Raw genomic sequence first — 24,402 nt, 5'->3', positions numbered from 1 at the left:
GTGGCCTGACCCAACAACAGAAGGTCACACGGCAGTAGAATCCTCCTTCGTGGCCTGACCCAACAACAGAAGGTCACACGGCAGTAGAATCCTCCTTCGTGGCCTGACCCAACAACAGAAGGTCACACGGCAGTAGAATCCTCCTTCGTGGCCTGACCCAACAACAGAAGGTCACACGGCAGTAGAATCCGCCTTCGTGGCCTGACCCAACAACAGAAGGTCACACGGCAGTAGAATCCTCCTTCGTGGCCTGACCCAACAACAGAAGGTCACACGGCAGTAGAATCCTCCTTCGTGGCCTGACCCAACAACAGAAGGTCACACGGCAGTAGAATCCTCCTTCGTGGCCTGACCCAACAACAGAAGGTCACACGGCAGTAGAATCCTCCTTCGTGGCCTGACCCAACAACAGAAGGTCACACGGCAGTAGAATCCTCCTTCGTGGCCTGACCCAACAACAGAAGGTCACACGGCAGTAGAATCCTCCTTCGTGGTCTGACCCAACAACAGAAGGTCACACGGCAGTAGAATCCTCCTTCGTGGCCTGACCCAACAACAGAAGGTCACACGGCAGTAGAATCCTCCTTCGTGGCCTGACCCAACAACAGAAGGTCACACGGCAGTAGAATCCTCCTTCGTGGCCTGACCCAACAACAGAAGGTCACACGGCAGTAGAATCCTCCTTCGTGGCCTGACCCAACAACAGAAGGTCAAAGTGCTTCCTAAAAGCATCCTGGGTTCTAACCAAACACAACATGCCCTTCACAGACGCAGAGCTATTTAAAAAGTGCATGGTGACAGTTTTGGAGGAATTGGCCCCAGACAGGTATATGGATGGCATCATTGTGTCTGTCAAACAGGTGCCCCTGTCTGCATCAACAGCCGGACACCGTGTCCGTGCTCTGGTGGATGACGTGCATAGGATTGTTCTGGAGGAGCTCAGTCAGGCTGAGAATTTTCCCCTGGCTATTGATTAGAGAACTGTTGTTCCCCTGGCTATTGATGAGAGAACTGTTGTTCCCCTGGCTATTGATGAGAGAACTGTTGTTCCCCTGGCTATTGATGAGAGAACTGTTGTTCCCCTGGCTATTGATGAGAGAACTGTTGTTCCCCTTGCTATTGATGAGAGAACTGTTGTTCCCCTGGCTATTGATGAGAGAACTATTGTTCCCCTGGCTGTTGATGAGAGAACTGTTGTTCCCCTGGCTATTGATGAGAGAACTGTTGTTCCCCTGGCTATTGATGAGAGAACTGTTGTTCCCCTGGCTATTGATGAGAGAACTGTTGTTCCCCTGGCTATTGATGAGAGAACTGTTGTTCCCCTGGCTGTTGATGAGAGAACTGTTGTTCCCCTGGCTATTGATGAGAGAACTGTTGTTCCCCTGGCTATTGATGAGAGAACTGTTGTTCCCCTGGCTATTGATGAGAGAACTGTTGTTCCCCTGGCTATTGATGAGAGAACCACCGGGGACGTTCCCCTGGAAGGACACACCACCGGGGACGTTCCCCTGGAAGGACACACCACCGGGGACGTTCTCCTGGAAGGACACACCACCGGGGACGTTCCCCTGGAAGGACACACCACCGGGGACGTTCCCCTGGAAGGACACACCACCGGGGACGTTCCCCTGGAAGGACACACCACCGGGGACGTTCCCCTGGAAGGACACACCACCGGGGACGTTACCCTGGAACCACACACCGCCGGGGACGTTCCCCTGGAAGGACACACCACCGGGGACGTTCCCCTGGAAGGACACACCACCGGGGACGTTCCCCTGGAAGGACACACCACCGGGGACGTTCCCCTGGAAGGACACACCACCGGGGACGTTCCCCTGGAAGGACACACCACCGGGGACCATCCTATTCACAAAGCTGGAAGAATTGTTTACGCAGCATGGCTTGTCATTCGAAGAAGTCAACTCTGTGGTCTCCGACGGGGCTCCTGCTATGATGGGCAGACACAGGGGCCTGGTCAGCAGGTTGAAGGAGATCACCCCACAAATGAATGGCTGGCATTGTCTCATCCATCAGAGTGTGCTGTGTACCAGACTAAACATGGTTTACATTGTCTCATCCATCAGAGTGTGCTGTGTGTCAGACTAAACATGGTTTACATTGTCTCATCCATCAGAGTGTGCTGTGTACCAGACTAAACATGGTTTACATTGTCTCATCCATCAGAGTGTGCTGTGTACCAGACTAAACATGGTCTACATTGTCTCATCCATCAGAGTGTGCTGTGTACCAGACTAAACATGGTTTACATTGTCTCATCCATCAGAGTGTGCTGTGTACCAGACTAAACATGGTTTACATTGTCTCATCCATCAGAGTGTGCTGTGTACCAGACTAAACATGGTTTACATTGTCTCATCCATCAGAGTGTGCTGTGTACCAGACTAAACATGGTTTACATTGTCTCATCCATCAGAGTGTGCTGTGTACCAGACTAAACATGGTTTACATTGTCTCATCCATCAGAGTGTGCTGTGTACCAGACTAAACATGGTTTACATTGTCTCATCCATCAGAGTGTGCTGTGTACCAGACTAAACATGGTTTACATTGTCTCATCCATCAGAGTGTGCTGTGTACCAGACTAAACGTGGTCTACATTGTCTCATCCATCAGAGTGTGCTGTGTACCAGACTAAACATGGTTTACATTGTCTCATCCATCAGAGTGTGCTGTGTACCAGACTAAACATGGTTTACATTGTCTCATCCATCAGAGTGTGCTGTGTACCAGACTAAACATGGTTTACATTGTCTCATCCATCAGAGTGTGCTGTGTACCAGACTAAACATGGTTTACATTGTCTCATCCATCAGAGTGTGCTGTGTACCAGACTAAACATGGTTTACATTGTCTCATCCATCAGAGTGTGCTGTGTACCAGACTAAACATGGTTTACATTGTCTCATCCATCAGAGTGTGCTGTGTGTCAGACTAAACATGGTTTACATTGTCTCATCCATCAGAGTGTGCTGTGTACCAGACTAAACATGGTTTACATTGTCTCATCCATCAGAGTGTGCTGTGTGTCAGACTAAACATGGTTTACATTGTCTCATCCATCAGAGTGTGCTGTGTACCAGACTAAACATGGTTTACATTGTCTCATCCATCAGAGTGTGCTGTGTACCAGACTAAACATGGTTTACATTGTCTCATCCATCAGAGTGTGTCAGACTAAACATGGTTTACATTGTCTCATCCATCAGAGTGTGCTGTGTACCAGACTAAACATGGTTTACATTGTCTCATCCATCAGAGTGTGCTGTGTACCAGACTAAACATGGTTTACATTGTCTCATCCATCAGAGTGTGCTGTGTACCAGACTAAACATGGTTTACATTGTCTCATCCATCAGAGTGTGTCAGACTAAACATGGTTTACATTGTCTCATCCATCAGAGTGTGCTGTGTACCAGACTAAACATGGTTTACATTGTCTCATCCATCAGAGTGTGCTGTGTGCCAGACTAAACATGGTTTACATTGTCTCATCCATCAGAGTGTGTTGTGTACCAGACTAAACATGGTTTACATTGTCTCATCCATCAGAGTGTGCTGTGTACCAGACTAAACATGGTTTACATTGTCTCATCCATCAGAGTGTGCTGTGTACCAGACTAAACATGGTTTACATTGTCTCATCCATCAGAGTGTGCTATGTGTCAGACTAAACATGGTCTACATTGTCTCATCCATCAGAGTGTGCTGTGTACCAGACTAAACATGGTTTACATTGTCTCATCCATCAGAGTGTGCTGTGTACCAGACTAAACATGGTTTACATTGTCTCATCCATCAGAGTGTGCTGTGTACCAGACTAAACATGGTTTACATTGTCTCATCCATCAGAGTGTGCTGTGTACCAGACTAAACATGGTTTACATTGTCTCATCCATCAGAGTGTGCTGTGTACCAGACTAAACATGGTTTACATTGTCTCATCCATCAGAGTGTGTCAGACTAAACATGGTTTACATTGTCTCATCCATCAGAGTGTGCTGTGTACCAGACTAAACATGGTTTACATTGTCTCATCCATCAGAGTGTGCTGTGTACCAGACTAAACATGGTTTACATTGTCTCATCCATCAGAGTGTGTCAGACTAAACATGGTTTACATTGTCTCATCCATCAGAGTGTGCTGTGTACCAGACTAAACATGGTTTACATTGTCTCATCCATCAGAGTGTGCTGTGTACCAGACTAAACATGGTTTACATTGTCTCATCCATCAGAGTGTGCTGTGTACCAGACTAAACATGGTTTACATTGTCTCATCCATCAGAGTGTGCTGTGTGTCAGACTAAACATGGTTTACATTGTCTCATCCATCAGAGTGTGCTGTGTGTCAGACTAAACATGGTTTACATTGTCTCATCCATCAGAGTGTGCTGTGTACCAGACTAAACGCTGAACTAAAAGATATGATGGATAAAGTCATGCGCATAATCAACTTTGTCAGGGGGACATCAAGCAACACAACATCGTCTTTTCCTCAAGCTAGTGACAGAATCAGAGGAGGCCATCCAGGATGATCTCCTGCTTCACAACAACGTGCGCTGGCTGAGTAAAGGAAAAGCAAGCTGGTGACAGAATCAGAGGAGACCATCCAGGATGATCTCCTGCTTCACAACAACATGCGCTGGCTGAGTAAAGGAAAAGCATGTCATGCCCTGGCCTTAGTATTCTTTGTTTTCTTTATTATTTTAGTTAGGTCAGGGTGTGACATTGGGAATGTATGTGTTTTTTTGTAGTGTCTAGGGTGGTTGTAAGGTTTAGGGGGTTTATTAGAGTAGTTGGGTTTATGTTTAGTATAGTAGTCTAGCTGTGTCTATGTTGAGTGTAGGTATCTAGGAAAGTCTATGGTTGCCTGAATTGGGTCTCAATTAGAGACAGCTGGTTATTGTTGTCTCTGATTGGGAGCCATATTTAAGGCAACCATAGGCTTTAGCTGTTTGTGGGGAATTGTCTATGTTGAACGTAAGTAGCTTGTGTGTGCACTTTCGTTTGTAGCTTCACGGTCGTTTGTTGTTTTGTATAGTTTGTATAAGTGTTTCGTTTCGTGTTCATCTTCGTCGGTCTAATAAAAGAAGATGTATTCATATCCCGCTGCGCCTTGGTCCGTCTCTCCACACGAGCGTGACAGAATTCCCCACCAACATGGGACCAAGCAGCGTAAATCAAGGCAGAGTGGCTGGAAGCCCGAGAGGCTACCCCAAACATTTCTTGGGGGAGGGCACACGGGGAGTGTGGCTGGGTCAAGTGGGAGAATTGAGCCAGTTCCCCGTGCTTACCATCAGGAGCAGTTGGCTAAACGAAGGTATGAGTCGGAGAATGTGGAGGAGTTATTGGACAGATTGGAGGAAAGTGAAAGGATGGGAGATTATGAGACATTTGAGGAGTTGTTGGTGTTATTGGAGGAGAGCGAAGAGAGAGAGATGTTGATATGGGGGAGCATACAACCAGGTAAGGTTGGGAAGCCTCCTGTGCGTCTCCTGAGCCCTGTACGCACTGTTCCTTCTTCCCGCACTCTTCCTGAAGTGCGTGCCCTCAGCCTGGTACCACCAGTACCGGTACCACGCACCAGGCCTATAGTGCACCTCGAGAGTCCAGTGTGCCCTGTTTCTCCTCCACGTACTAGCCCTATGGTGCGTGTCTCCAGTCCGGTACCACGCACCAAGCTTCCTGTGTGTCTCCAGAGTCCTGTGCGTCCTGTTACTGCTCCTCGCACTAGCCCTGTGGTGTGTATTCCCAGCCCAGTACCACCAGTGCTGACACCACGCACCAGGCTTCCAGTGCGTCTCCAGAGCCCTGTTCCTCCTCCACGCACTCTCCCTGTGGTGCGTGTCTCCAGCCCAGTGCCTCCAGTCCCGGCACCACGCACCAAGCCTCCTGTGCGTCTCCAGAGCCCTGTACGCACTGATCCTTCTCCCCGCACTCGTCCTGAGGTGCGTGCCCTCAGCCCGGTACCACCAGTTCCGGTACCACGCACCAGTCCTACAGTGCGCTTTGAGAACTCAGTGTGTCCTGTTCCCGCTCCCCGCACTAGCCTTGAGGTGCGTGTCTCCAGTCCGGTACCACCAGTTCCGGTACCACGCACCAAGCCTCATGTGCGTCTCCAGAGCCCTGTACGCACTGTTCCTTCTCCCCGTACTCGCCCTGATGTGCGTGTCCTCAGCCCGGTACCACCAGTGCCGGTACCACACATCAGGCCTATAGTACGCCTTGAGAGTCCAGTGTGCCCTGTTGTTGTTCCCCGCACTAGCCTGAAGGTGCGTGTCCTTAGCCCGGTACCTCCAGTTCCGGCACCACGCACCAGGCCTACAGTGCGTCTCAGCCGGTCAGAGTCTGCCGTCTGCCAAGCGGCGCCTGAACTGCCCGTCTGCCAAGCGGCGCCTGAACTGCCCGTCTGCCAAGCGGCGCCTGAACTGCCCGTCTGCCCAACGGTGTCTGAGCCGTCCGTCTCTCCAGCGTCTTCTGAGCCATCCGTCTCTCCAGCGCCATCTGAGCCATCCGTCTCTCCAGCGCCATCTGAGCCATCCGTCTCCCCAGCGCCATCTGAGCCATCCGTCTCCCCAGCGCCATCTGAGCCATCCGTCTGCCCAGTGCCGTCTGAGCCATCCGTCTGTCCCGAGCCATTAGAGCCGCCCGTCTGTCCTGAGCCGTCAGAGCCGATAGTCAGTCAGGAGCCGCTAGAGCCATTCGTCAGACAGGATCTGCCAGAGCCGCCAACCAGACAGGATCTGCCAGAGCCGCCAACCAGAGAGGATCTGCCAGAGCCGCCAACCAGACAGGATCTGCCAGAGCCGCCAACCAGAGAGGATCTGCCAGAGCCGCCAACCAGACAGGATCTGCCAGAGCCGCCAACCAGACAGGATCTGCCAGAGCCGCCAACCAGACAGGATCTGCCAGAACCGCCAGCCAGCCATGAGCGTCCAGAGCCGTCAGCCAGCCATGAGCGTCCAGAGCCGTCAGCCAGCCATGAGCGTCCAGAGCCGTCAGCCAGCCATGAGCGTCCAGAGCCGTCAGCCAGCCATGAGCGTCCAGAGCCGTCAGCCAGCCATGAGCAGCCAGATCCGTCAGCCAGCCATGAGCAGCCAGATCCGTCAGCCAGCCATGAGCAGCCAGATCCGTCAGTCAGCCATGAGCCGTCCAGCCAGGATCCGCCAGAGCCGTCCAGCCAGGATCCGCCAGAGCCGTCCAGCCAGGATCCGCCAGAGCCGGCCAGCCAGGATCCGCCAGCCAGCCAGGATCCGCCAGAGCCAGCCAGCCAGGATCCGCCATTCAGTCCGGTGCTGCCCTTCAGTCCGGAGCTGCCGTACCTCAGTCCGGAGCTGCCCCTTATCCTGGTGCTGCCCCTTATCCTGGTGCTGCCCCTTATCCTGGTGCTGCCCCTTATCCTGGTGCTGCCCCTTATCCTGGTGCTGCCCCTTATCCCGGTGCTGCCCCTTAGTCCGGTGCTGCCCCTTAGTCCGGTGCTGCCCCTTAGTCCGGTGCTGCCCTTCAGTCCGGTGCTGCCCTTCAGTCCGGAGCTGCCGTACCTCAGTCCGGAGCTGCCCCTTATCCTGGGGCTGCCCCTTATCCTGGTGCTGCCCCTTATCCTGGTACTTATCCTGGTGCTGTCCCTTAACCTGGTGCTGCCCCTTAGTCCGGTGCTGCCCCTTAGTCCGGTGCTGCCTCTTAGTCCGGTGCTGCCCCTTAATCCAGTGGGGTTAATGTGGAGGGTGGCCATTTGGAGGAGGCTACGAAAGCGGGTAGTGACTATGGTGGGGTGGGGACCACGACCAGTGCCGGAGCCGCCGCCGTGGACGGAAGCCACGCAGCACAAAGCCCTAGACTTTGTGCTGGTGCGCCCGGAGTTCGCACCTTAAGGGGGGGGTTATGTCACGCCCTGGCCTTAGTATTCTTTGTTTTCTTTATTATTTTAGTTAGGTCAGGGTGTGACATGGGGAATGTATGTGTTTTTTTGTAGTGTCTAGGGTGGTTGTAAGGTTTAGGGGGTTTATTAGAGTAGTTGGGTTTATGTTTAGTATAGTAGTCTAGCTGTGTCTATGTTGAGTGTAGGTATCTAGGAAAGTCTATGGTTGCCTGAATTGGGTCTCAATTAGAGACAGCTGGTTATTGTTGTCTCTGATTGGGAGCCATATTTAAGGCAACCATAGGCTTTAGCTGTTTGTGGGGAATTGTCTATGTTGAACGTAAGTAGCTTGTGTGTGCACTTTCGTTTGTAGCTTCACGGTCGTTTGTTGTTTTGTATAGTTTGTATAAGTGTTTCGTTTCGTGTTCATCTTCGTCGGTCTAATAAAAGAAGATGTATTCATATCCCGCTGCGCCTTGGTCCGTCTCTCCACACGAGCGTGACAGAATTCCCCACCAACATGGGACCAAGCAGCGTAAATCAAGGCAGAGTGGCTGGAAGCCCGAGAGGCTACCCCAAACATTTCTTGGGGGAGGGCACACGGGGAGTGTGGCTGGGTCAAGTGGGAGAATTGAGCCAGTTCCCCGTGCTTACCATCAGGAGCAGTTGGCTAAACGAAGGTATGAGTCGGAGAATGTGGAGGAGTTATTGGACAGATTGGAGGAAAGTGAAAGGATGGGAGATTATGAGACATTTGAGGAGTTGTTGGTGTTATTGGAGGAGAGCGAAGAGAGAGAGATGTTGATATGGGGGAGCATACAACCAGGTAAGGTTGGGAAGCCTCCTGTGCGTCTCCTGAGCCCTGTACGCACTGTTCCTTCTTCCCGCACTCTTCCTGAAGTGCGTGCCCTCAGCCTGGTACCACCAGTACCGGTACCACGCACCAGGCCTATAGTGCACCTCGAGAGTCCAGTGTGCCCTGTTTCTCCTCCACGTACTAGCCCTATGGTGCGTGTCTCCAGTCCGGTACCACGCACCAAGCTTCCTGTGTGTCTCCAGAGTCCTGTGCGTCCTGTTACTGCTCCTCGCACTAGCCCTGTGGTGTGTATTCCCAGCCCAGTACCACCAGTGCTGACACCACGCACCAGGCTTCCAGTGCGTCTCCAGAGCCCTGTTCCTCCTCCACGCACTCTCCCTGTGGTGCGTGTCTCCAGCCCAGTGCCTCCAGTCCCGGCACCACGCACCAAGCCTCCTGTGCGTCTCCAGAGCCCTGTACGCACTGATCCTTCTCCCCGCACTCGTCCTGAGGTGCGTGCCCTCAGCCCGGTACCACCAGTTCCGGTACCACGCACCAGTCCTACAGTGCGCTTTGAGAACTCAGTGTGTCCTGTTCCCGCTCCCCGCACTAGCCTTGAGGTGCGTGTCTCCAGTCCGGTACCACCAGTTCCGGTACCACGCACCAAGCCTCATGTGCGTCTCCAGAGCCCTGTACGCACTGTTCCTTCTCCCCGTACTCGCCCTGATGTGCGTGTCCTCAGCCCGGTACCACCAGTGCCGGTACCACACATCAGGCCTATAGTACGCCTTGAGAGTCCAGTGTGCCCTGTTGTTGTTCCCCGCACTAGCCTGAAGGTGCGTGTCCTTAGCCTTAGGAATTCAGGGAAAACAGTCGTGGACTTGAGACCTTTACTAGGAAGCTTGAGTTGTTGGATTTGGACTTGTACTCTGGAAGGTTACTGCACTTCAGCACACTGAAGAAACGACAGGCAGAGGGACCAGGCCGATTTGGAAGATTTCATCAAGCAGCTGAGGGACAACTTCTCCATCAGATTTGAAGACTACAGCAGCCCAACGATATCAGGATATCAGTGCGTTTGTACATGATCCTTTCACAGTCCACCCAGGTGTGGAATTCTCCTCCCTTGCTAAGAATACGATACTCTCACTGGATGAGGCCGCAATTCAAACTGAGCTGATTGAATTCCAAACATCGAGCCAAATCAGGGATTCGCTCAGGAGTGCTGAGTCCTTGTGTGTTTTGGGTGTGTACAGTACAGGTATAATAACTAATAACGTTGTGGGTGTTATGCTCAGAGGAATACAGCACAATAAAGAAACAACTAATAATATATAGTACAGTACAGGTATAATAACTAATAATGTTGTGGGTGTTATGCTCAGAGGAATACAGCACAATAAAGAATCATGCCTTTTATCTGCAACAATGTTTGGATCGACTTACACATGCGAGTCCTCCTTTTCTGTGAATGCAATCAAGACTCACGAATGCAATCAAGACTCACGACAGGAACCGGCTTTCACATGAGTCAATCAAGACTCAGGACAGGAACCGGCTTTCACATGAGTCAATGTAGGACTGCCTGCTCATCAACATCACATCCCTCTCACACAACATCCACAAGATCGTGTCCGAGGGGAAATGCAACTTTTCCCATTACGTAAATAACTTAGTATTTAATACATAGTGATATAGGCTGCTAACATTATTATTATTATTATTATTATTGTTATTATTATTATTATTATTGTGATTATTAGTGCTTATCCATGGCTATTTTAGGTCTCATGCTGACAGTATTTTCTGTTTGTTTTGTCGTTATGGGAGAAGGTTATCCTGAGACTCCCGAAACAGGACTACAGACATTCAGACACAGACATCACCTTTTTTTCTTTAAATGATTGTTTTATGTAGGATGCTGCCTTTTAGACCGTGTTGCAGTTGTTAGTAGCCCTAATAAATAAATACAAACCCCTCTTCTATTAGACCGTGTTGCAGTTGTTAGTAAATAATAAATAAATACAAATCCCTCTTCTATTAGGCCATGTTGTTGTCTTGTGAAAGATGCTGTTCAGCCACATAGCCTAGCTCAGCCAGTTAAGTTATTTATATGGGCCTTCGCCCCCACATAGCCTAGCTCAGCCAGTTAAGTTATTTATATGGGCCTTCGCCCACACATAGCCTAGCTCAGCCAGTTCAGTTATTTATATGGGCCTTCGCCCCCACATAGCCTAGCTCAGCCAGTTAAGTTATTTATATGGGCCTTCGCTCCCACATAGCCTAGCTCAGACAGTTCAGTTATTTTATATGGGCCTTCACCCCCACATAGCCTAGCTCAGTCAGTTAAGTTATTTTATATGGGCCTTCGCTCTGAAGAAATAGACTCCAATTAAGCCCTCTTGTTGTTTTTAAAGTCACATTAAAATGAAGATTATTGTTGAAATGAATTACTCGACTGGTGTAGGTTTTCTCCATCTGTTGCCTAACAAGTTAGCTATATTTTCAACACCAGGCGCTGTTCACCTCCTATTGATTGTGCTGCAGTTGCCACTTTATGTTTCAACACCACAAAATGGTCCTCTGCTTTATTAGTCTCCTGCATTCTCTCCTCAGGAATGAAGTTAACATGTAACTTGTGCATTATTTAGGGAGGTCACATTGTAGATACACTACCATTTGGAATACAGTAGGAACTCTTTCCATTTGTCCTATTGAAGCACACAGAAAACTATAGTATTTAGCCTAAAGCAGCATCTGATTTTACAGTAGACTATAGATGTAGGCTACTGTATAGTCACATGGCTCAGTATTAAAATGTTAGAGCAGCACATTGGTCTGAACAACTTATATCCTCTTAGTGAATGCTGTGAATTGGAATATGAAATGTGTGTCTCTTGTAGATTATTCTGACGTTTTTCATATGATGTACCCAATGACTAATGAACTTGCTATGTCCTCATTGAGATTATACAGAAGTGTTCAATACGCCTTATTTATACACTTTTGTAATATTTATGAAATGCACATTGTTATATTTGGTAGCACTTATTTATTTTCCTTTGCCTCCAACCCCCTTCGATGTGTAGAACGGATGTGGGTGGGGCCAGGTCTACATAAGGGTGCAACTTTCAAAAAATCCCAAAAGCTCTGACGAAGGCCGTGTGGCCGATACGTAAGCTTATTAAATATCGGTGATACTATCAAGAGCAGTGTGCGGTTTCCTTTTCCTTCATCTTGTTCAATTGATGCCATGCACCTGCAAATAAGATTGCTCAGATGTGCGAGTGCCTTTTTGTATTTACATGGCTCAGTGTTAAAATGTTAGAGCGGCACATTGGTCTGAACAACTTATATCCTCTTAGTGAATGTCTCTTAATGAGAAAGAATCATCAAAATGGATGAGAATACTGCATTTTGAAATGCAAATACTATTGAGTCTGTAGACAAATTGAAATAGTGATTCCGACGTCAGTGGAATCCCCTCTCCTGCAAAGTAAAGGTATCTGAAATGACGAGTCTACAAGGCTTGATCTCTAAATGTGTTTCTCTGTAGGCTACATAGTGAACCCTTAAAGATACAATCCTTAGGTGATGAACCCATTGTTGTCAAGGCTCAGGAGAAGACCCAGATGCAGACAGTTTCCAAGTAACAAACCTTTATTACAAAAACAGAGGGGCAGGCAAACGACACGTCAAGGGCAGGCAGAGGTCAGTAATCCAGAGCAGAGTCTGAAAGGTACAGAACGGCAGGCAGGCTCAGGGCAGGCAGAATGGTCAAAACCGGGAAAACAGGAACTAGAGAATGACAGGAGCACGGGGAAAACCACTGGTAGTCTTGACGAAACAAAACGAACTGGCAACAGACAAACAAAGAACACAGGTATAAATACACTGGGGATAATGGGTGACACCTGGAGGGGGGTGGAGGCAATCACCAAGACAGGTGAAACAGATCAGGATGTGACACTTGTCTCCTCAGGTTCTAGTCCTTCAATAAAATGGAATGCTACTACGACTGTGGCCTTTAGGACAGGAGGATGACAATACCTTGACCATCTATTGATAACAGATTAAACAGACAAAAAATATGTTCAAGGTAATCCAATCTATACAAAAAAACATTCAAAAATGACAGAAGCTGCTATGCAATTACTCTGATTACCATCCAACAACAGATCAATAACTCTGATTACCATCCAACAACAGATCAATTACTCTGATTACCATCCAACAACAGATCAATAACTCTGATTACCATCCAACAACAGATCAATTACTCTGATTACCATCCAACAACAGATCAATAACTCTGATTACCATCCAACAACAGATCAATAACTCTGATTACCATCCAACAACAGATCAATTACTCTGATTACCATCCAACAACAGATCAATAACTCTGATTACCATCCAACAACAGATCAATTACTCTGATTACCATCCAACAACAGATCAATAACTCTGATTACCATCCAACAACAGATCAATTACTCTGATTACCATCCAACAACAGATCAATAACTCTGATTACCATCCAACAACAGATCAATTACTCTGATTACCATCCAACAACAGATCAATAACTCTGATTACCATCCAACAACAGATCAATTACTCTGATTACCATCCAACAACAGATCAATTACTCTGATTACCATCCAACAACAGATCAATTACTCTGATTACCATCCAACAACAGATCAATAACTCTGATTACCATCCAACAACAGATCAATAATTCTGATTACCATCCAACAACAGATCAATTACTCTGATTACCATCCAACAACAGATCAATAACTCTGATTACCATCCAACAACAGATCAATTACTCTGATTACCATCCAACAACAGATCAATAACTCTGATTACCATCCAACAACAGATCAATTACTCTGATTACCATCCAACAACAGATCAATAACTCTGATTACCATCCAACAACAGATCAATAACTCTGATTACCATCCAACAACAGATCAATTACTCTGATTACCATCCAACAACAGATCAATTACTCTGATTACCATCCAACAACAGATCAATAACTCTGATTACCATCCAACAACAGATCAATAACTCTGATACCATCCAACAACAGATCAATTACTCTGATTACCATCCAACAACAGATCAATAACTCTGATTACCATCCAACAACAGATCAATTACTCTGATTACCATCCAACAACAGATCAATTACTCTGATTACCATCCAACAACAGATCAATAACTCTGATTACCATCCAACAACAGATCAATAACTCTGATTACCATCCAACAACAGATCAATTACTCTGATTACCATCCAACAACAGATCAATAACTATGATACCATCCAACAACAGATCAATAACTCTGATTACCATCCAACAACAGATCAATTACTCTGATTACCATCCAACAACAGATCAATTACTCTGATTACCATCCAACAACAGATCAATAACTCTGATTACCATCCAACAACAGATCAATAACTCTGATTACCATCCAACAACAGATCAATTACTCTGATTACCATCCAACAACAGATCAATAACTCTGATTACCATCCAACAACAGATCAATAACTCTGATTACCATCCAACAACAGATCAATAACTCTGATTACCATCCAACAACAGATCAATAACTCTGATTACCATCCATCAACAGATCAATTACTCTGATTACCATCCAACAACAGATCAATTACTCTGATTACCATCCAACAACAGATCAATAACTCTGATTACCATCCAACAACAGATCAATAACTCTGATTACCATCCAACAACAGATCAATTACTCTGATTACCATCCAACAACAGATCAATAACTCTGATTACCATCCAACAACAGATCAATTACTCTGATTACCATCTAACAACAGATCAATAACTCTGATTACCATCCAACAACAGATCAATAACTCTGATTACCATCCAACAGCAGATCAATTACTCTGATTACCATCCAACAACAGATCAATAACTCTGATTACCATCCAACAACAGATCAATAACTCTGATTACCATCCAACAACAGATCAATTACTCTGATTACCATCCAACAACAGATCAATAACTCTGATTACCATCCAACAACAGATCAATAACTCTGATTACCATCCAACAACAGATCAATTACTCTGATACCATCCAACAACAGATCAATTACTCTGATTACCATCCAACAACAGATCAATTACTCTGATTACCATCCAACAACAGATCAATAACTCTGATTACCATCCAACAACAGATCAATTACTCTGATACCATCCAACAACAGATCAATTACTCTGATTACCATCCAACAACAGATCAATTACTCTGATTACCATCCAACAACAGATCAATAACTCTGATTACCATCCAACAACAGATCAATTACTCTGATACCATCCAACAACAGATCAATTACTCTGATACCATCCAACAACAGATCAATTACTCTGATACCATCCAACAACAGATCAATAACTCTGATACCATCCAACAGCAGATCAATTACTCTGATTACCATCCAACAACAGATCAATAACTCTGATTACCATCCAACAGCAGATCAATTACTCTGATTACCATCCAACAACAGATCAATAACTCTGATTACCATCCAACAACAGATCAATTACTCTGATTACCATCCAACAACAGATCAATAACTCTGATTACCATCCAACAACAGATCAATTACTCTGATTACCATCCAACAACAGATCAATTACTCTGATTACCATCCAACAACAGATCAATTACTCTGATTACCATCCAACAACAGATCAATAACTCTGATTACCATCCAACAACAGATCAATTACTCTGATTACCATCCAACAACAGATCAATAACTCTGATACCATCCAACAACAGATCAATAACTCTGATTACCATCCAACAACAGATCAATTACTCTATTACCATCCAACAACAGATCAATTACTCTGATACCATCCAACAACAGATCAATTACTCTGATTACCATCCAACAACAGATCAATAACTCTGATTACCATCCAACAACAGATCAATTACTCTGATTACCATCCAACAACAGATCAATAACTCTGATTACCATCCAACAACAGATCATTAACAACAGAAACCAAGTTCAGAGACAGATATGAATAAACATTATTATTGTGTTTGTCCTCCCTGAATGATCATAGAACTGATATGGGTTGACTTGTTCCTAATGTTGAATATATACAGTATTTACTATATATATATACAGTGGGGAGAACAAGTATTTGATACACTGCCGATTTTGCAGTTTTTCCTACTTACAAAACATGTAGAGGTCTGTAATTCACATTGTATGATTTTTAAGTAATTAATTTGCATTTTATTGCATGACATAAGTATTTGATACATCATAAAAGCATCCACTGCTACCATGACTGTTCCATTGTCCTGTAAAGAGATGTCTAATATACCTGGATACAACTTTATAGTTGTTGGACTCCAGGAAGAGTAGCTGCTGTTACCATCACTGTCCCATTGTCCTGTAAAGAGATGTCTAATATACCTGGATACAACTTTATAGTTGTTGGACTCCAGGAAGAGTAGCTGCTGTTACCACCACTGTCCCATTGTCCTGTAAAGAGATGTCTAATATACCTGGATACAACTTTATAGTTGTTGGACTCCAGGAAGAGTAGCTGCTGTTACCACCACTGTCCCATTGTCCTGTAAAGAGATGTCTAATATACCTGGATACAACTTTATAGTTGTTGGACTCCAGGAAGAGTAGCTGCTGTTACCACCACTGTCCCATTGTCCTGTAAAGAGATGTCTAATATACCTGGATACAACTTTATAGTTGTTGGACTCCAGGAAGAGTAGCTGCTGGTACCATCACTGTCCCATTGTCCTGTAAAGAGATGTCTAATATACCTGGATACAACTTTATAGTTGTTGGACTCCAGGAAGAGTAGCTGCTGTTACCACCACTGTCCCATTGTCCTGTAAAGAGATGTCTAATATACCTGGATACAACTTTATAGTTGTTGGACCCCAGGAAGAGTAGCTGCTGGTTTTAGTGTCAACTTGAATTAGAGTGTGGCTGTGGAAGACTGGTCCCTTGATGATGTCTGCAAGTGTCTGAGTACCAATGATCTCCATGATTCCATCCCATCATTCCAAGGTTCACAATCTTTCTGAAGAATGCCAACTCTATTCAATAGTCCACTTTGCAACGAGCAAACTTTCTCTGTGTCCAGACGACTCACACATATTGTCCTCTATCACCAGCATGAACCACATGTTCTAATTACCTGTGGAGTTAATGGGTGTGGGAAAACAAATAGATGTTTCAGCGTCTATCGGTCACACATCTACCAAAACCACAGAGAGCTTTTAAGAGACAACTTAGATGAGAATTGCCCTCTTGATGAATTTGAGACTGGGACTGATCCCATTGAAGATAACTGTAACGAACGTCGTCGGGAGAAGGAGAAGAGGACCAAGGTGCAGCGTGGTAAGTATTCATAATACTATTAATAAATACGAATACTTGAACAAAAACAACAAAGCGACAAACGAACAGTTCTGCAAGGTGCAAAACAGAAAACAACTACCCACAAACACAGGTGGAAACTGGCTACGGTTGACAGCTGCCTCTGATTGAGAACCATACCAGGCCAAACACATAGAAACAGAACAACATAGAACAAAACATAGAATGCCCACCCCAACTCACGCCCTGACCAAACCAAAATAGAGACATAAAAAGGATCTCTAAGGTCAGGGCGTGACAATGACATGAGCGATGTAGAGAGTCTGCCAGAGGCTGAATATGTTCAAAGCCACAGAGATCAACACTGAGCAGCTAATTGAAGGTCTCTAAAACAATATCTGTCTTTTTATTTAGTAAATCAGGAAAGAACACTGCATCCCAGCTACGGAACAGAATCACATTGTTGAGGACCTCAGAACCATTGTTGATGCATTATGACACTACAGTGATCCCCTCAGGTTTCATCTGACAAATAAACTAATAAATTTAGTTGAACAGGACGATCTCAGGGACTTGCTTAACAACTCTGCAGTATTTGAGGAATGCATTAGATGCATAAGCTCTGAGTGGATGCTGGAGCATTACTGTGTGAAAGAACTGGACGTGGTCAGGACAATTGAAGTACCACTGAGCAACAAAGAAGGTTATAAAACAAGGTCATTTCAATACAGCTACATTTCCCCCAGGCTACATGAATATAAAGAGACATGAGACAAAACAATGGACCTGTTCTACCATTCCTCAGTTCTACCAGCTAATGTGAGATGTTTAGATTTCAGAATATTTGAGGACACATACTATAATTTATCTGGCCATCTTTTCCCCTCCCTTTCTGGCTGCCCCCTCCCCCCTTCCCTTCTCAGTTCAAGTTTGTTTATTTGTCATATACATGGAGTACACAGTGTGTTTATTTGTCATATACATGGAGGACACAGTGTGTTTATTTGTCATATACATGGAGTACTGTGGGAGTGAATGATACATTTAGGGACAGACATAAAAGTGTACATTAGAATATAGGAGGAGAAGGCAGACATGAGTGAATGGATACAGGCTGGTAAAAACAGGAAACTAAGACATAACAGACATAATGGCCAAAGCCATTACAAGCATAAAGGCTTAGTGTAAACTCAAAGTACATTGTCTATTGTCTAGGACAGGAAACTAAAGCAAGACCATAAGAACATAGAGGAGCACCGAGGTCAGAGGGACATACAAAGGAGGGGGCCAAATGACCAACAGATGGACTATAGGCATAATACATATTTATATTAGGACACTGAGAAGGTCCTGGCACCATTGTAATCTAATCAAGAGCGGATACAGGCGTTATTGGGCATGAACAAGCAGGAAGCCTGAAAATGAAAGACAATGGTAACAGATGACGTATGAGAAGTAATTTAATTAACGTATGTGATGGACTCATTTTTATGTGTGTGTATAAGAACAGAGCCAGTGCTTATAGAAGTTGGTCTTTCCGCGGACTGACACGGCTTGTGATATGTTATATTAAAAGCCTATATTGATTTTACAAGTTCTTGTAAGAGTGTTATATTTCTGAGACGATTATCCACGACAGTACACAGTGTGTTTATCTGTCATATACATGGAGTACACAGTGTGTTTATTTGTCATATACATGGAGTACACAGTGTGTTTATTTGTCATATACATGGAGTACACAGTGTGTTTATTTGTCATATACATGGAGGACACAGTGTGTTTATTTGTCATATACATGGAGTACACAGTGTGTTTATTTGTCATATACATGGAGTACACAGTGTGTTTATTTGTCATATACATGGAGGACACAGTGTGTTTATTTGTCATATACATGGAGTACACAGTGTGTTTATTTGTCATATACATGGAGGACACAGTGTGTTTATTTGTCGTATACATGGAGGACACAGTGTGTTTATTTGTCATATACATGGAGTACACAGTGTGTTTATTTGTCATATACATGGAGTACACAGTGTGTTTATTTGTCATATACATGGAGTACACAGTGCAATGAAATGCTTCCTTGCAGGTTAACCTCTTGACAATGCAACAACAATAGAACAAGTCAGTAGTTAAGTTACTAAAAAGAGTAATACAATAGTAATAAACCTTCATTCATCAGTATCCTGAACATAGCTGGGTGTTTCTGGGATAGAGGGTTGATATAAAAGTCAGTACTACAATAGTAATAAACCCTTCATTCATCAGTATCCTGAACATAGCTGGGTGTTTCTGGGATAGAGGGTTGATATAAAAGTCAGTACTACAATAGTAATAAACCCTTCATTCATCAGTATCCTGAACATAGCTGGGTGTTTCTGGGATAGAGGGTTGATATAAAAGTCAGTACTACAATAGTAATAAACCCTTCATTCATCAGTATCCTGAACATAGCTGGGGGTTTCTGGGATAGAGGGCTGATATAAAGTCAATATATTCAGCAATACAGTAAAATTCTGAGACACAATCACTTCCTATTGGTCAGCCGCAGGGAACCGCCCACGTCTCTGAGAATTGGTCACAGGGAACCTCCCACGTCTCTGAGACACAATCACTTACTATTGGTCAGCTGCAGGGAACCGCCCACGTCTCTGAGACACAATCACTTCCTATTGGTCAGCTGCAGGGAACCGCCCACATCTCTGAGACACAATCACTTCCTATTGGTCAGCTGCAGGGAACCGCCCACGTCTCTGAGACACAATCACTTCCTATTGGTCAGCTGCAGGGAACCGCCCACGTCTCTGAGACACAATCACTACCTATTGGTCAGCTGCAGGGAACCGCCCACATCTCTGAGACACAATCACTTCCTATTGGTCAGCTGCAGGGAACCGCCCACGTCTCTGAGACACAATCACTTCCTATTGGTCAGCTGCAGGGAACCGCCCACGTCTCTGAGACACAATCACTTCCTATTGGTCAGCTGCAGGGAACCGCCCACGTCTCTGAGACACAATCACTTCCTATTGGTCAGCTGCAGGGAACCGCCCACGTCTCTGAGATACAATCACTTCCTATTGGTCAGCTGCAGGGAACCGCCCACGTCTCAGGAGATATGTATTTTAGGCAGTAAGTTAAACTGTCTGGGCCTTGGAGAATCTGGCCCTAAAAGACAGACCATCTGTTTATCTGTAATGTACTTATCCTCATACAGTTTATCTCCTGGATTCATCTTTGTGTTTTCTGGTTGTGTTGAGTGGGACAATGGAACATAGTGTTTAACATGATCCTATTGTCTATTGGCTTCAAGAAGATATTCACTTTATCCATTACAACAATCTGAGCCCCTTATCTGCTGGTTTAATCACTATATTTCTAGAGCTTGATTTGTTTAAACATTTATAAGGTTAAGCTGATAAACAGGTCTGGTTCTGAATTGTGAAAAGGAAGCCACATCCCTACGTATAAGAGTCTGTATAGTTTCTGACACTGACTCCAACTGAGGTTCCCAATGTGAGGGGTTTGGAAATAGTATATGAGGAAAATCTGTTTCATATTCAAAATGATCTGATAACTTCAATCTTCTATGATAGACGTGTAGATCCCTCCGGAGCTCCCCGCAGTCCACCTGTTTAGGAGTTGGTATGAAAGTCAGTCCTCTTTCTAGAACCTCACTCTCGGCTTGGTTGAGCCCAATGGGACATTGCTGGTCAAGACCTCAAATTGGTTGTGAAGTAGTATGGACATATTGATGGAACGAGATCACTAAACTGGTGGTTAGAAAGGGTACATCCAAGAGCCTCTGCTCTCATCTAGAGGGTGTTTATCTGTACTGCTTGACACATGGAGACTCAATGGAGGCCCAGTGGTTAGACAGGGTAGATCCAAGAGCCTCTGCTCTCATCTAGAGGGTGTTTCTCTGTACTGCTTGACACATGGAGACTCAATGGAGGCCCAGTGGTTAGACAGGGTAGATCCAAGAGCCTCTGCTGTCATCTAGAGGGTGTTTCTCTGTACTGCTTGACACATGGAGACTCAATGGAGGCCCAGTGGTTAGACAGGGTAGATCCAAGAGCCTCTGCTGTCATCTAGAGGGTGTTTCTCTGTACTGCTTGACACATGGAGACTCAATGGAGGCCCAGTGCAAGTGCTCAAAGTAAGACCCAAACAATTGTTTGTCAGGTTGGGATCTATAAAGCAGTATGTTCTTTATTTAATAGCAACTGGTTCATAAAAAGAGAGTGCCTGGAATACTCGGTTACTGAAGACATTGCCGAAAGTTATTAATTGATTCTTAAAGAATAAAGCTTGTTTTACAAATCATGATCCTCATCTTGAAGAGTCACCTGTGACAGTATTCATAAAGAGTAGGAGAGCTGATCTAGGATCAGTTTAGCCTTTTAGATCATAATGAATTAGATTACATGGAGAGGGGGGACTTGATCTTAGATCATAATGAATCAGATTACATGAAGAGGGGATACCTGATCCTAGATCATAATGAATCAGATTTCATGGAGAGGGGGACCTGATCCTAGATCATAATGAATCAGATAACATGGAGAGGGGGACCTGATCCTAAATCATAATGAATCAGATTACATAATGAATCAGGTTACATGGAGAGGGGGGACCTGATCCTAGATCATAATGAATCAGATTACATGGAGAGGGGGGACCTGATCCTAGATCATAATGAATCAGATTACATGGAGAGGGGGACCTGATCCTAGATCATATTGAATTAGTTTACAGGGAGGGGGGGGACCTGATCCTAGATCATAATGAATCAGTTTACATGGAGGGGGGGGACCTGATCCTAGGTCAGCACCCTCCTCTGGGACACTGCCTGTATGAAACAGAACACATAGTTGTAAAGTCTAGTTACAGCAGGTGTTTACTGCCATCTAGTGGAAGATACCAATAAAACACTTTATTATCAGGGTGGGGAGACGGCTGAGCTGAAACAGAAAGTAAAGTTGTTCTTTTGTAAAGGATCCATTTTGAGACGACAGAGCAGAAAACACTATATGGAGATTATTGAAAAATAAAGTAAGTATTTCTGAAAAATAATTTATTCTAAAGGACAGAGTAAGAGAATGAATATCTGTAATGAGATATTACTAGTTAGTAGAACTGCTACTTGAGCTGAGTTGCTGACAGACAGCAGTTTTCAAAGTGTAAACTAATCAGTAGGCCGACATGTTATCAGTAAAACGTCTGGTAAAGATGGTGGAGGAGCTTTTCAACTATATGGTTTTATGTTAATCTCAAGGTTTCTCAATCCTTTTGTTGTTACCAGCACTTACACACCTGATTCAACTTATCATCAAATATTTTAAGACAGTTTAATATTTGAGGCATACAAATGAACATTCTCAAATTAAAACCCTTTGGGTTTGTAGGACTGCTTATAATTATTAAAGGCCTACAGTAACTCACATTTTGGAGGAAAAAAACTAAACTTGGTTTCGAGTAAATTATATGTTTATCAAAATTAATGTAAGAGAGATGTCTTGAAGAAACGTGTCTGCGTTTTCAACTCTGTGTCTCAGTGCGCTGCGACTGGGAAGTTCGTTTTGCATGTCCCGGTGCTACAGCTGTGTGGACAATTATTTTTTAGACCAATGGAATGGTATAAAATGCGCAAACTCTGCTCACCCGGGGAGCCGGGCAATGCAAAACGAGTTAACCCAATGACCGCTACTTTATTTCCTGATATGAAATTGAAAGTAACTTTGTAGCCGACGCAGTTCCAAAATGTCTGAAACTGTGGCTCATATGGAACGTTAGAACAGTGGTGGAAGAAGTACTCAATTGTCATTACTAAAAGTAAAGATACCTTAATAGAAATTATTAAATTAAAAATGAAAGTCACCCAGTAAAATTCTACTTCAGTAAAAGTCTAAAAGTATTTGGTTTTAAATATTATTAAGTATCAAAAAGTACATTTAATTGCTAAAATATACTTAATTATCAAAGTAAAAGTAAAGTAGTAATAATTTCAATTCCTTTTATTAATCAAACCAGACGGCACAACTTTCTTGTTATTTTAATTTCCGGATAGCCAGAGGAACACTCCAACACTCAGACATCATTTAAAAACAAAGTATTTGTGTTTAGTGAGTCCCCCAGATCAGAGGCAGTAGGGATGACCAGGGATGTTCTCTTGATAAGTGTGTGAATTAGACCATTTTCTGTCCTGCTAAGCATTCTAAGTATTCAAAATGTAACGAGTACTTTTGGGAGTCAGGGAAAATGTATGGAGTAAAAAGTACATCATTTTCTTCATGAATGTAGTGAAGTAAAAGTAAAAGTTGTTAAAAATATAAATAGTAATATATAAATAGTAAGTAGTACCTTAAAGTATTTAAAAGTGTTAGAAGACAGATAAATGTGTTGATTTGAAGGAAAGACAGGCAGATTCTGGTAGGTAGGCTACAAACTATTATAAAGTTAGGTCGTCGTCAGACATTCAACAGTCACAGTAGGTTTGAGCTACAGTATGATCACTAATCATGCCGACCAACCTGATGGTCTCTGTTGGAAATGTTGTGAAAAGTATCTGGCCTCGGCTATAAATATCTGGCATTACTCATCTCATATGTATATACTGTATTCTATACTATTCTACTGTATCTTAGTCTATGTATTACTCATCTCATATGTATATACTGCATTCTATACTATTCTACTGTATCTTAGTCTATGTATTACTCATCTCATATGTATATACTGTATTCTATACTATTCTACTGTATCTTAGTCTATGCCGCTCTGACATTGTGACCAATAACATTTGATTTGATTTGATTTAGATTAGGCTTTATACACTACATGACCAAAATGTGGACACCTGCTAGTCGAACATCTCATTCCAAAATCATAGGCATTAATATGGAGTTGGTCCCCCCTTTGCTGCTATAACAGCCTCCACTCTTCTGGGAAGGCTTTCCACAAGATGTTGGAACATTGCTGCGGGGACTTGCTTCCATTCAGCCACAAGAGCATTAGGGAGGTCGGGCACTGATGTTGGGTGATTAGGCCTGGCTCGCAGTCAGCGTTCCAATTCATCCCAAATGTGTTGGATGGGGTTGAGGTCAGGGCGCTGTGCAGGCCAGTCAAGTTCTTCCACACCGATCTCCACAAGCCATTTGTGTATGGACCTTCACTTTGTGCACGGGGACATTGGCATGCTGAAACAGGGAAGGGCCTTCCCCAAACTGTTGCCACAAAGTTGGAAGCACAGAATCGTCTATAA

At 44.4% G+C, this 24,402-nt stretch overlaps 2 protein-coding genes and 1 long non-coding RNA gene across 4 annotated transcripts in view; 2 read left to right on the top strand and 1 right to left on the bottom strand.

Annotated features, from left to right (window-relative positions):
• LOC139569930 (uncharacterized) overlaps positions 1-24,402 on the top strand; it is an 823,452-nt gene that overhangs the window by 304,998 nt on the left and 494,052 nt on the right. Inside the window, exon 1 of one of the 2 annotated variants that reach the window (XR_011673982.1) lies at positions 21,950-22,193. The exons of the other annotated variant lie outside the window; for it this stretch is intronic. This is a non-coding gene — a long non-coding RNA (uncharacterized lncRNA). Of the gene's footprint in view, positions 1-21,949; positions 22,194-24,402 lie in introns of those variants that run through there. 2 annotated transcript variants of the gene reach the window in all.
• Positions 1-24,402, bottom strand: part of LOC139533561 (NLR family CARD domain-containing protein 3-like) — a 298,305-nt gene that overhangs the window by 50,844 nt on the left and 223,059 nt on the right. The gene's annotated exons all lie outside the window — the stretch shown is intronic.
• Positions 1-24,402, top strand: part of LOC139539816 (NLR family CARD domain-containing protein 3-like) — a 446,707-nt gene that overhangs the window by 314,310 nt on the left and 107,995 nt on the right. The window lies entirely within an intron of this gene.

The sequence above is a fragment of the Salvelinus alpinus genome, chromosome 1 (genome assembly GCF_045679555.1).
Source record: "Salvelinus alpinus chromosome 1, SLU_Salpinus.1, whole genome shotgun sequence".
In the NCBI taxonomy this organism is placed as follows: Eukaryota; Metazoa; Chordata; class Actinopteri; order Salmoniformes; family Salmonidae; genus Salvelinus; species Salvelinus alpinus.
Note: the sequence above shows the minus strand (reverse complement) of the source record. Positions and strands in the feature narration are given on the sequence as shown.